This window comes from Mauremys reevesii, linkage group 2 (genome assembly GCF_016161935.1).
Source record: "Mauremys reevesii isolate NIE-2019 linkage group 2, ASM1616193v1, whole genome shotgun sequence".
In the NCBI taxonomy this organism is placed as follows: domain Eukaryota; kingdom Metazoa; phylum Chordata; order Testudines; family Geoemydidae; genus Mauremys; species Mauremys reevesii.
The window spans coordinates 102,402,457-102,411,674 of NC_052624.1; positions in this window are offsets into that span (position 1 = coordinate 102,402,457).

Here is a 9,218-nt window from a genome sequence, read left to right on the forward strand (position 1 = left end):
TCAGGACTGTGCACATGATATTCAGTTACTAAACATTCAGCAAATAAAAAGTTAATATATGCACATCACCAAAAACACACTGGAAATGGTTGTAATGTGTTCTCCACAATGTCATTCTCCTGATTAAAAAACTAAGAATTTTCTACAGATCCAACTTGTCACATAGGAAATTGCAGAAATGTTCAATTAAGGAGTCATACATTTCCTCCCATTTTTCATTGAGTCCAATATAGTATTTTCAAGACCTGCAGTACAACAGTAGTCTGTTTCCAGTAAATGGTTTGTGGGGGGGAGGAATTATTGATATAAATATATAAAAGGCTCACATACACACCGATGCTGACAGTTTTAAATTCAGCACAATCAACTACTGACAGTTCATGCCAGATCCAATTTTTTCATTGTTCCTTTATGCCTATTTCTTTATCAACGTCAAAGAGGCAAAACTCTTAATAGGATCAGGAAGAAAAAGTGATCAGAGGCCAATTTATATGACAGAGCATTCTAATTCCCAAACTAATTGATTTAAACAGGATCTTTTCATTGACTACAATTATTTTTGTGAGTAGTTCACAGAGCATAGGAAAAATCAGAGACAGTGAAATCTCAAACTTTTTTCTCATTTCTAATAATTGCAAAATGTTTTTGGACATACAGAGAAACCTACGTCTGAGGCCACTCCATAGCATTCCCAAATATAAATATATTTGTATGCATTATGCCCCACCTAAAACTAAGATCCAATTAATTTAGATGCTGTACAGACACAAAATGATCCCTGCTCCGAAGATCTTTAGTATAAATATAACTAGATGTCTAAGACAAACAAAAGATGGGGAAAAGAAAGTATTATTATCGTAATTTTACAGATAGGGAACTGAGGCACAGAGTGATTAAGTGATATGCCCATGGTCCCACAGAAAATCTGTGGCAGATCTGGGAATTAAACCCAGATCCTCTGATTTCTAGTCCAGTGTCTTAACTACAAGACCAAATATATGTTTTCAGACTTGCATCTTCAGGTTGCTGGTCCAGCTCTGACAGCACCATACTGTCCTGTCTCAATCCTGCTCCAAGTGAACAAGTGACCCAATCACCAAAAATAACACTATTCAACAACCTCGTTGGCAACCTCAGCAAAGACTGAACAGAGAGGGAGAAAAATTACTGAGTCTTGGATACTGCTGGTCCATTCACAGAAGGGTTTGAGCTCCTTGCCGGGTGGTACAGACGAAGTTTGCAGGCCTGGACTGAGCTACTGTGACACCATCTGGATGTGAGCTCCCTGACCCAATTCATGCACATTGAATATACTCTCTAGGAGTGCTTCTAGTGGCTGTCTAGTGGGTCTGCTTGAGAAGGAGCTGCATGATAGAGGGACACAGTGGTATCTGCTGCATGCTACAGCAAGGACCATCTGCTTTATTACTCTGTCCCTCCCTTCACATAGGAGAAAAAAGAAGATTCTGTGGGGTCTCACTGCCTCCTTCTACTGCATCAAGGGAAAGGATTGCTGAATCTTCTCCCAGCCCAGCAAAAGTCAACAACAAGCCACAGCCTTTCCCAGCCATCTGTCCTACTGCTCAGATCAGGCTAAGACCCCATCTCTTTGTCTCTCCAGTCCCACTGACAGGTAAGTGGAATTTTTATGGATGAGCAAATCGGGGCCATCGAAGAAATTGATACTGAGGCTAGGAAAAGCCTGAAGGGAGGGAGATAAGGCAGTGAATAGAGCTGCTGGAGACTGACTGATGTAGGGGCTAGCTGAGAGGAGAACAACAGTTTTGGTGGGGTGGGGAGGTGGAGGAAACAAGATGGAATGAAAGGGGGGAACCAGAGATGGAGTGTGAGGGGAGGGGGCAAAGACAGGCAAGGAGGAAGAGCAAAGGAATTGTGCAGAGGGAAGGAGAGAAGTGGAATATGGAGTATTAGTTGTGGGCTGAGTGAGTGGAGTTGGTGAGGGTGGAGATGAAATAGTGGGGCTGACCAGGGTGAAAGAAAACAAAGGTGCAGTGTTTCCTAGAGGTAGAGTAGATGTGACTTGGAGGGATGATGAAGTTAGAGGTGACACAGAACCTGGGGAGAAGGTGTGAGATGGATGGTATTTTACTGAGAGAAGGAAGAGAATCATTTAGAATGCACCAAATATCAAATGATTTTTAATGCCCATGGCAGGGATATCCCAGACCCCACCTTATTCTTCTGCCTGCAAATACCCCTGTACTTTGCTGTGAAGCATCCTCATCCCATCCTGTCTGCTTATTACTCATTATATGAGACCAAGACCAACATTCTGTCTGCTCTCAGCAAGGAGGGCTGATCACCCTTTACTCTCATTGGACCTGATTCTCCACCGCTCTTGCCCCCTGCACACTCAGAATATGAATGTGACGTGAGGATGAAACAGTACTACATAAGAATGGTAGAATTTTGCATTCATTTTGCATAGGTGTAAGGGACAATCCATGTTACAAGACAGTGGAGAACCAGACCCATGGACATCAATGAGAATTGAAGGTGCTCATCATCTCACAGAGTGGCCCCTATTGACACTTATGTGTTCTGAGCAAAGGCTATTGCCCCATACTGCTTTTGTATCCATGAGAAGTTTCCACTGTGATGCTCATTCTGTATCTCTTCTGTAACTAAGGGATTCAGCCTCTAAGGCTGATTGTCCAGCACTTTTCTCAAGAACTTAATTCACTTGGTATCAGTAATAATTCAGCCAGGAGCAGGTAAAGCTCAGCCAAAATGGACCCCATCCCTCTTTCGTTCTTCAATATTGTGACCAAATCTGGGTTGTGTGGCCTGGCCCTTACCACCCCCCCCAATCCATCCTCCTCCCCTCATTTCTTAGTGATCTTATCTCCTTAGTGACACCATTTCCTCCACCCCTCTACAATTTCTCCTGTGTCCTGCTGGCCATCCAAAGACTGATTGGATTTGTCCTTGTACATACACATTCCTCTCCCCCATTTATTATTTAATATAAATTTATTTTATAATATATTTATACCAATTTTTTTCCATGGCTTTTTAGTTCATTCATGTGTTTTTGATAAATTATGTGAGCCGGATCTCTTCTGGTGGAGGAGTGGGGGAGATAAGTGATTTTTGGCCCTGAAAGAACATGGAGATAGATATGGTGTCTGGGGGACCTCCCCCCCGACTCTACAGCTATTTTTAAAAGGTGACTACAGGCGACAGTTTTATTTCCTAGAAAGGCAAAGAAAGAAAGGGCAAAAGATCATGGACATTCAGTTTCTGAAAACACTAACAAGCCCTCAATTATTCATGTGTAATTACAGTTCACCTGCATTAGCTACAAGAAAACAGAGGCTCTGTGTGGCAGAATCTGAAGAAGGGGATTAGAAAGGAAAGGTTAGCAAAGGCAAAGAATGACTGAGTCAATGCTTCAAACCTGTTCAGCAAAATGATTCAGCACACTCCTCCTCCACCCGTTCCTTTCTCCCTCTCTCTGACTCCTGAGGCTCACACCTTCAGAGAGTGACAGAAACACCAAACATCTCTTTTTCTGGACAAGAGCTCACATTAGCCATTTCCAGCAGTTAGAGCTCCAAGAGAAGTGGGGAATATCTTGCTGTGGGTCTCACTCCCTTTCTATTAGAAGTGTTCCAGGCACATATTTCACTGTCTGAATGCATGACAAACTGGACCATATGTGGCAGAGGTGGTATCATAAATTCTTCAAGGGGATAGGACTTGATGTGTGCCAAGGTTACTTCTGCTAAGACCCCAGGCTCTCTCTACCTCAAAGGCGTGTTTATTTTGTAAGCCCTCACCACATCCCCTCCAGCGCATTACTGGTTTGCACCAGCAAAGCTCCAGGTCACGATACTTTCACCTTTGTTTGTAGCATGTTATATAAATGTTACAGATTCCAAAGCAGGAATTACCTCAAAATCTGAGCTGTTTCTCCTAGTGGCTGCCCCTCCTGCAGGTCTCCACAGTTACCAGAGCCCATCGCTCTTTCCAGCTTCTGCTCCAATTCTGTGTCCCTCTTGTTTCTAAATATGTCTGGAGTGCAGTAAGATCTAGTACCAACTTCCTAGTTGGTCTCTCTCACCACCAGATGGTGCTGTAAAAGCTGAAAAACTAATACCATGGCACAAGCCTGAACAAAATGTGGAATTTTCTTCACCTATGTTCATAGCCCTTAATTATTTTGCTTTCCATAAGTATTATTGGTGAACCCCTCTACTAGTGAACCAATTTCCTGTTAGGCATATTAACAGGAACAGCACATTAATAACAAATATTAGGGAATATCCACAGAAGCAAAATTTGTCCATAATTGCAGTTAGTTGCACCAAAAAAATGATTCCAAGGATTAGTATAATTGAGTCAGGGAACAGAGGCAATATTATGTGACAAGCTAAGGTAACAATTGGAGATATACCAATCTCCTAGAACTGGAAGGTCATCAAGTCCAGCCCCCTGCCTTCACTAGCAGGACCAATTTTTGCCCCAGATCCCTAAGTGGTCTCCTCAAGGATTGAACTCACAACCCTGGGTTTAGCAGGCCAATGCTCAAACCACTGAGCTATCCCTCCCCCTATGTGGCCAATCAAAATTGAAGCAATGCAGTTCAAATTATGAATACTGAAAACTCAACAAACTCTTAAACCTACAGACAAATGAATTAATAGAAATTATTTGGCAGCTACTTTTGACTGGATTTTAAAATTACAGTTAAATGATTAGATGATTCACAAACAGAAAAAGGGGGGAAATTGGTTGAGTACATTATTCACTATGACTGCTCTTATGATGGGTAAGGATGGTGTACATGTGATTTTTTTAAGGTTACCAGACTGTAGAACCATGTCAAAACTTATGGATAAATTGTAGAGCTTTTCAGTGGAACTTAATCCATTTTGATAGAGTTGAGAAAAATACAATATAGTCAATTTCTTCTGTCAGCACTTTGAATCTGTTGAATGTAGAAGAAAATTAGTCACCATTTCTACTTCAAGTCTATTTGTATTAGTGTGCTGTGAGAACATTAGTCTCTCAATTCAGTCCTTTCCTTGTGAATGCTTAGGTAAACTGCTTATGTATGAAAGGTTTAAGATGGCACCAGTTCCTGGCCAAACTGCCAAACAATACATAGTCAAGAATGTCACCTATCTGTGATATTGATTTAGGCCCCAGTAATGCCATATGTAGCACACAGGCAGACTGCTATACCTGCATGTAGCCCTATTGGCTTTAATGGAGTCCACAAAAGTGCAGCAGTCTACTCACATCCTGCTATTATATATAATTTGGTAATGCTTAGTGGCCAGGACTGCATTGTTCTAGGCAGTGTACAAACAATCAGAGAACTGATCCCTGCCCAGAAGAGCTTACAATCTAAGTGTAAACAGACAGATGGGGAAGCACAAGAAAAACAATAGTACGATATTGGAGAGTGTGAAAAGCAATGGTTTCAGCATACCAGCTGCCTGACCATTATTGCATCATGCTGCATTACCAGGGAAATTACCTTAGTTGATACAGGCAAGTATCTGCCTTGGATGTATGTTGCACAAGCTGGCAGCATTACTGGGATAGAACTATGGGTGTTCAAGATATGCCACATTTCCATGTGTTCCTGAGTTTGGTTTTGGAAAAGGTCAATCCTAATTTAGCATTGCTCCATGCTTTCTAATGTTTGCTTCTTATGAGTAAATGACAAGGACCTTTCAAAGTTCTCTGGCTTTCACACTGTTGACATTTTTCTAATGAAAAAAGTGTTGAAAATATGGCATTTTTAATGAAAAAATTTTATCACCAAAATCAGAAACTATTTTCCAAGTTCTGTTTTCTTGTGTTTTCTGTTTTGATTTTTCCTCTCTCCTGCCTTTGCCTCTTTTTTCTTCTTTTTCTTTTCCTCCCCCGCTTTTTCAGTGACAAAAAGGGAAAATGCTCAAAGTGGGGAGAGGAAGGAGAAATGAAAAATGTTTGGTGCTTTTGAAAATCCAACCCATTATATCTTTGCCCAGTGAATTAGAATGAACAAACACATTTCCTTGTTTGATGATACAATGCATTTCTGATTCTTCCAGTTCATTTGCTCGTCCGTGCAGGGCTTTAAGTTTTGCTCACATGTGCATATAAATATTTAACAAGTTTAAATAAAACTTTATCTTCTGCAAATATATTGTATTTCACTTTTCTCCCAAACACATAAAACCAAGTGCATTAAATAATGTGGCATCGAATAAAAGGAAATGCATCTCTAGCCAGATGTGAATAGCAGATTAAAAGAATCTTTTATCTTGCTTTGATTTGGGACAAAATAGAGTATGAGCAGCCTAGAAAAATTAAAGGGAGGAAAAAAAGATTATTTGTTTTCTTCTTTCATTCAACACTATTTTCTTAAGGAATAGGGGTATGACCCTGTTTGTTATTAAGAGATTATATAGGACCTTTAAAATGTAATGAAAGAATTTATCAAAATAAGATAGTTCAATGGTCCAGTGCTCAGCACACATCAAAAGCCTTCTGAAGCTGCAAGGTATTTAGCAGTGGATTATAATTACTCCTTTTAAATAGTAAAGTCAGACTTGAATCTGCTCTCAATAAGCAGGAACAACCCAAGTAAAGACAATGGGAGCTGAACCCAAATATGTGAGGTCAGGATTTGGCCCTGTGACATATCCCTAAGGAATATGTCACAATAATTAAGTAATTGCTAGATGTCATTGGTGGACTATATATGTGAACTTGAAAGAATACTTATCAGTTGGGAAGAGAATTGCCTGTGGTGAGTTTGGTACAGTAATTCACAGTCAGAAAAGAGAAGAAGTTGTCCTATTCATTAAAAAAAAAAAAGTCGTATTAATTCTAAATCTTCTCAACCAAGAGGTTTTATGCATTACAAAAATAGTGATAGTTTGGTCCAAAAAAATGCCCATTGAAAACTACTGGAAGCAAAGATCCCCCACCTAGTGTAAAGGTCATCAGCTGGTTGACCTGATGTAACTGAGAGGAGAATTTGAGCACTCATATTTTTATTCGATTGATTGTGGGTATCTCTTCCTAACTGCTGTCAGAATTCAGAATGGAAAATAGTAAGTGTTGGAACTTCCTCAACCCACAACCTAAGCTCTTCCCACTTCTGACCCCAGAAGGAAATATTATCCATAGTAGAAGGTTCATATTTTTATAATATGATCATTCCTGTCCTTTCTTGCATGCTTCTGTTCAGCAGTGAATTAGTTAACAATGCCAATGTGCTATCAATAGGCTTCAGAGTTTATTGCATCCCATTGAGATGAATGAGAGCAGTTCACACAGGCTTTCAAAATGGTTGTTTCAGGCCGGCTGGAGATTCAGCCAGACATTGTTGCATCAGTTATGCTGAGCTCACATTCCGAGGTTTATATTTGCAACCGTGAGGAATAATCATCCTTTTTTTAAAAATGAAATTTCAGCAAAAATTAGCAGCAGCCTTCAGGGAAAATGTTAAGTTTGCTGATTGCCATCCTCTGCTACACATAATCATGTTGCTCAGGAGTTCATTACTTGGTGAGAGTCCCATCTTCTAGCCACTGGCCTGTAAATAGGCTATAAGTGCCAATGGAAATTCTTTTATTTTAAGTTTAGACGCCTCTGTTGTTAAGCAGATAGCCCTGAATTCTGTGTGTGTGTGCGCGCGCGCGCACTCACTGTTATGAATAACTAAATTGAAGAAAGACTAGCACACGCATTTTCTCTTTGCTTTAGGTTGGAAGTTAGCTAATGACCGGACACTGGGTATATGACTGCGATGGCTAGTTACCATATGTCTTTAACAGGCAGCTTTGGCAATTCACATGTGCTGCACCCTTCCTCTCCCAATATTGCACTGTTGACAAACATGACACACTGTATGTTTTTAGCTGTGATTTGACTGATGTAAGGGATTTCCCTCACAGAATTTTTGGATTATCTAGTATCACGCTGTATTTAAATTCCAAAGTAATGCCCTCGTGAAGTCTGCTGTGGTGTTCTTTTGTTATCAGCTTACTTTGTTTTTCTCGTTATTTCCTCTCTCATCACATCCAACCAACACTCTGAAAAGGAACAGGTAAAAGGCTTGGTATGTCTATGATATTTCAGAACAGTAGAGGGAGCAAAGAATGTAAGAGCAAATGGTTCTGTTGAGGTCAAAATTGCAATCCTTTGAGAGAACAAGTCTGATATACAAGGTAAGTAGTTAATATAGAGGCTGTAATAACATTTGAATACAAAAGCCCCAAATGGTATCTCATAAGTGTGCTATTTAATATTTCCAGTGCTCAATTTTATTCTCACTACTGTTGTTTTGTTTTGTTTTTGTTAGCTTATTTTTGTGCCTGTGTGAATATTTTGAATGTGTGTTCATGTAGGTTAAGGTTAAAGGCCTGGCAGTGATGATAACTGAAGTCCTCAATTGTCTTCATCCAAGACCCCTTTGGGCAAATGTAAGCCTGCCAACAACATGTGCATTCTATTCAGGATTTGCAGTTGAACTAGTTGTTACCCATGAACAATGCGAGCTGACCTAAATCTTTGTGATAGAAAAAATCACTTTAAACAAAATAGAAAGAAATATAAGGTGTACCGAGTTATTGTTACAGTTTATAGGGTATTTCCCACCAACATCCTTTCCCCCAATATTGATATCAGGTATGATAAGAATAAGGTAATAAATTAATTGTGGCCGAATGTAGCAGTGTCCTGCGATATTTAGAGATCTGACCCTGTGCCTGAAAACCGATGTTATGCTCAAGTGGATAAGGCAAAAAAACAAACAAACAAAAAACCAACCACACAACACAAAGCCTGTTTGTAGCTCTGGAAAAATTAAAGACATTTTGGGAGATGTTCACTTAAGGAATTATTTTGTAATAATATTACAGTAATATTAGGACTTATGAACAAATATCTCCTGTGCAATGAGATGTGAATATCTCTCTCCTTGTACCAAAAGTGCTAATTTTCATATGGCACATGTGCACTGAGACTTGAAATAAATGCAATCGCTACATGTTTTGTGCTGCACTTTTCTAACACAGTGCACCATAGGGTTAATAAGGCATAGGCCTAGGCCCAAGTTTGGAGAAACAATCAAATAATAAATAAATTAATAATAATTGGAAATATACCTATCTCCTAGAACTGGAAGGGACCTTGAAAGGTCATTGAGTCCAGCCCCCTGCCTTCACTGTTTCTCCAGCCCTGCTTTT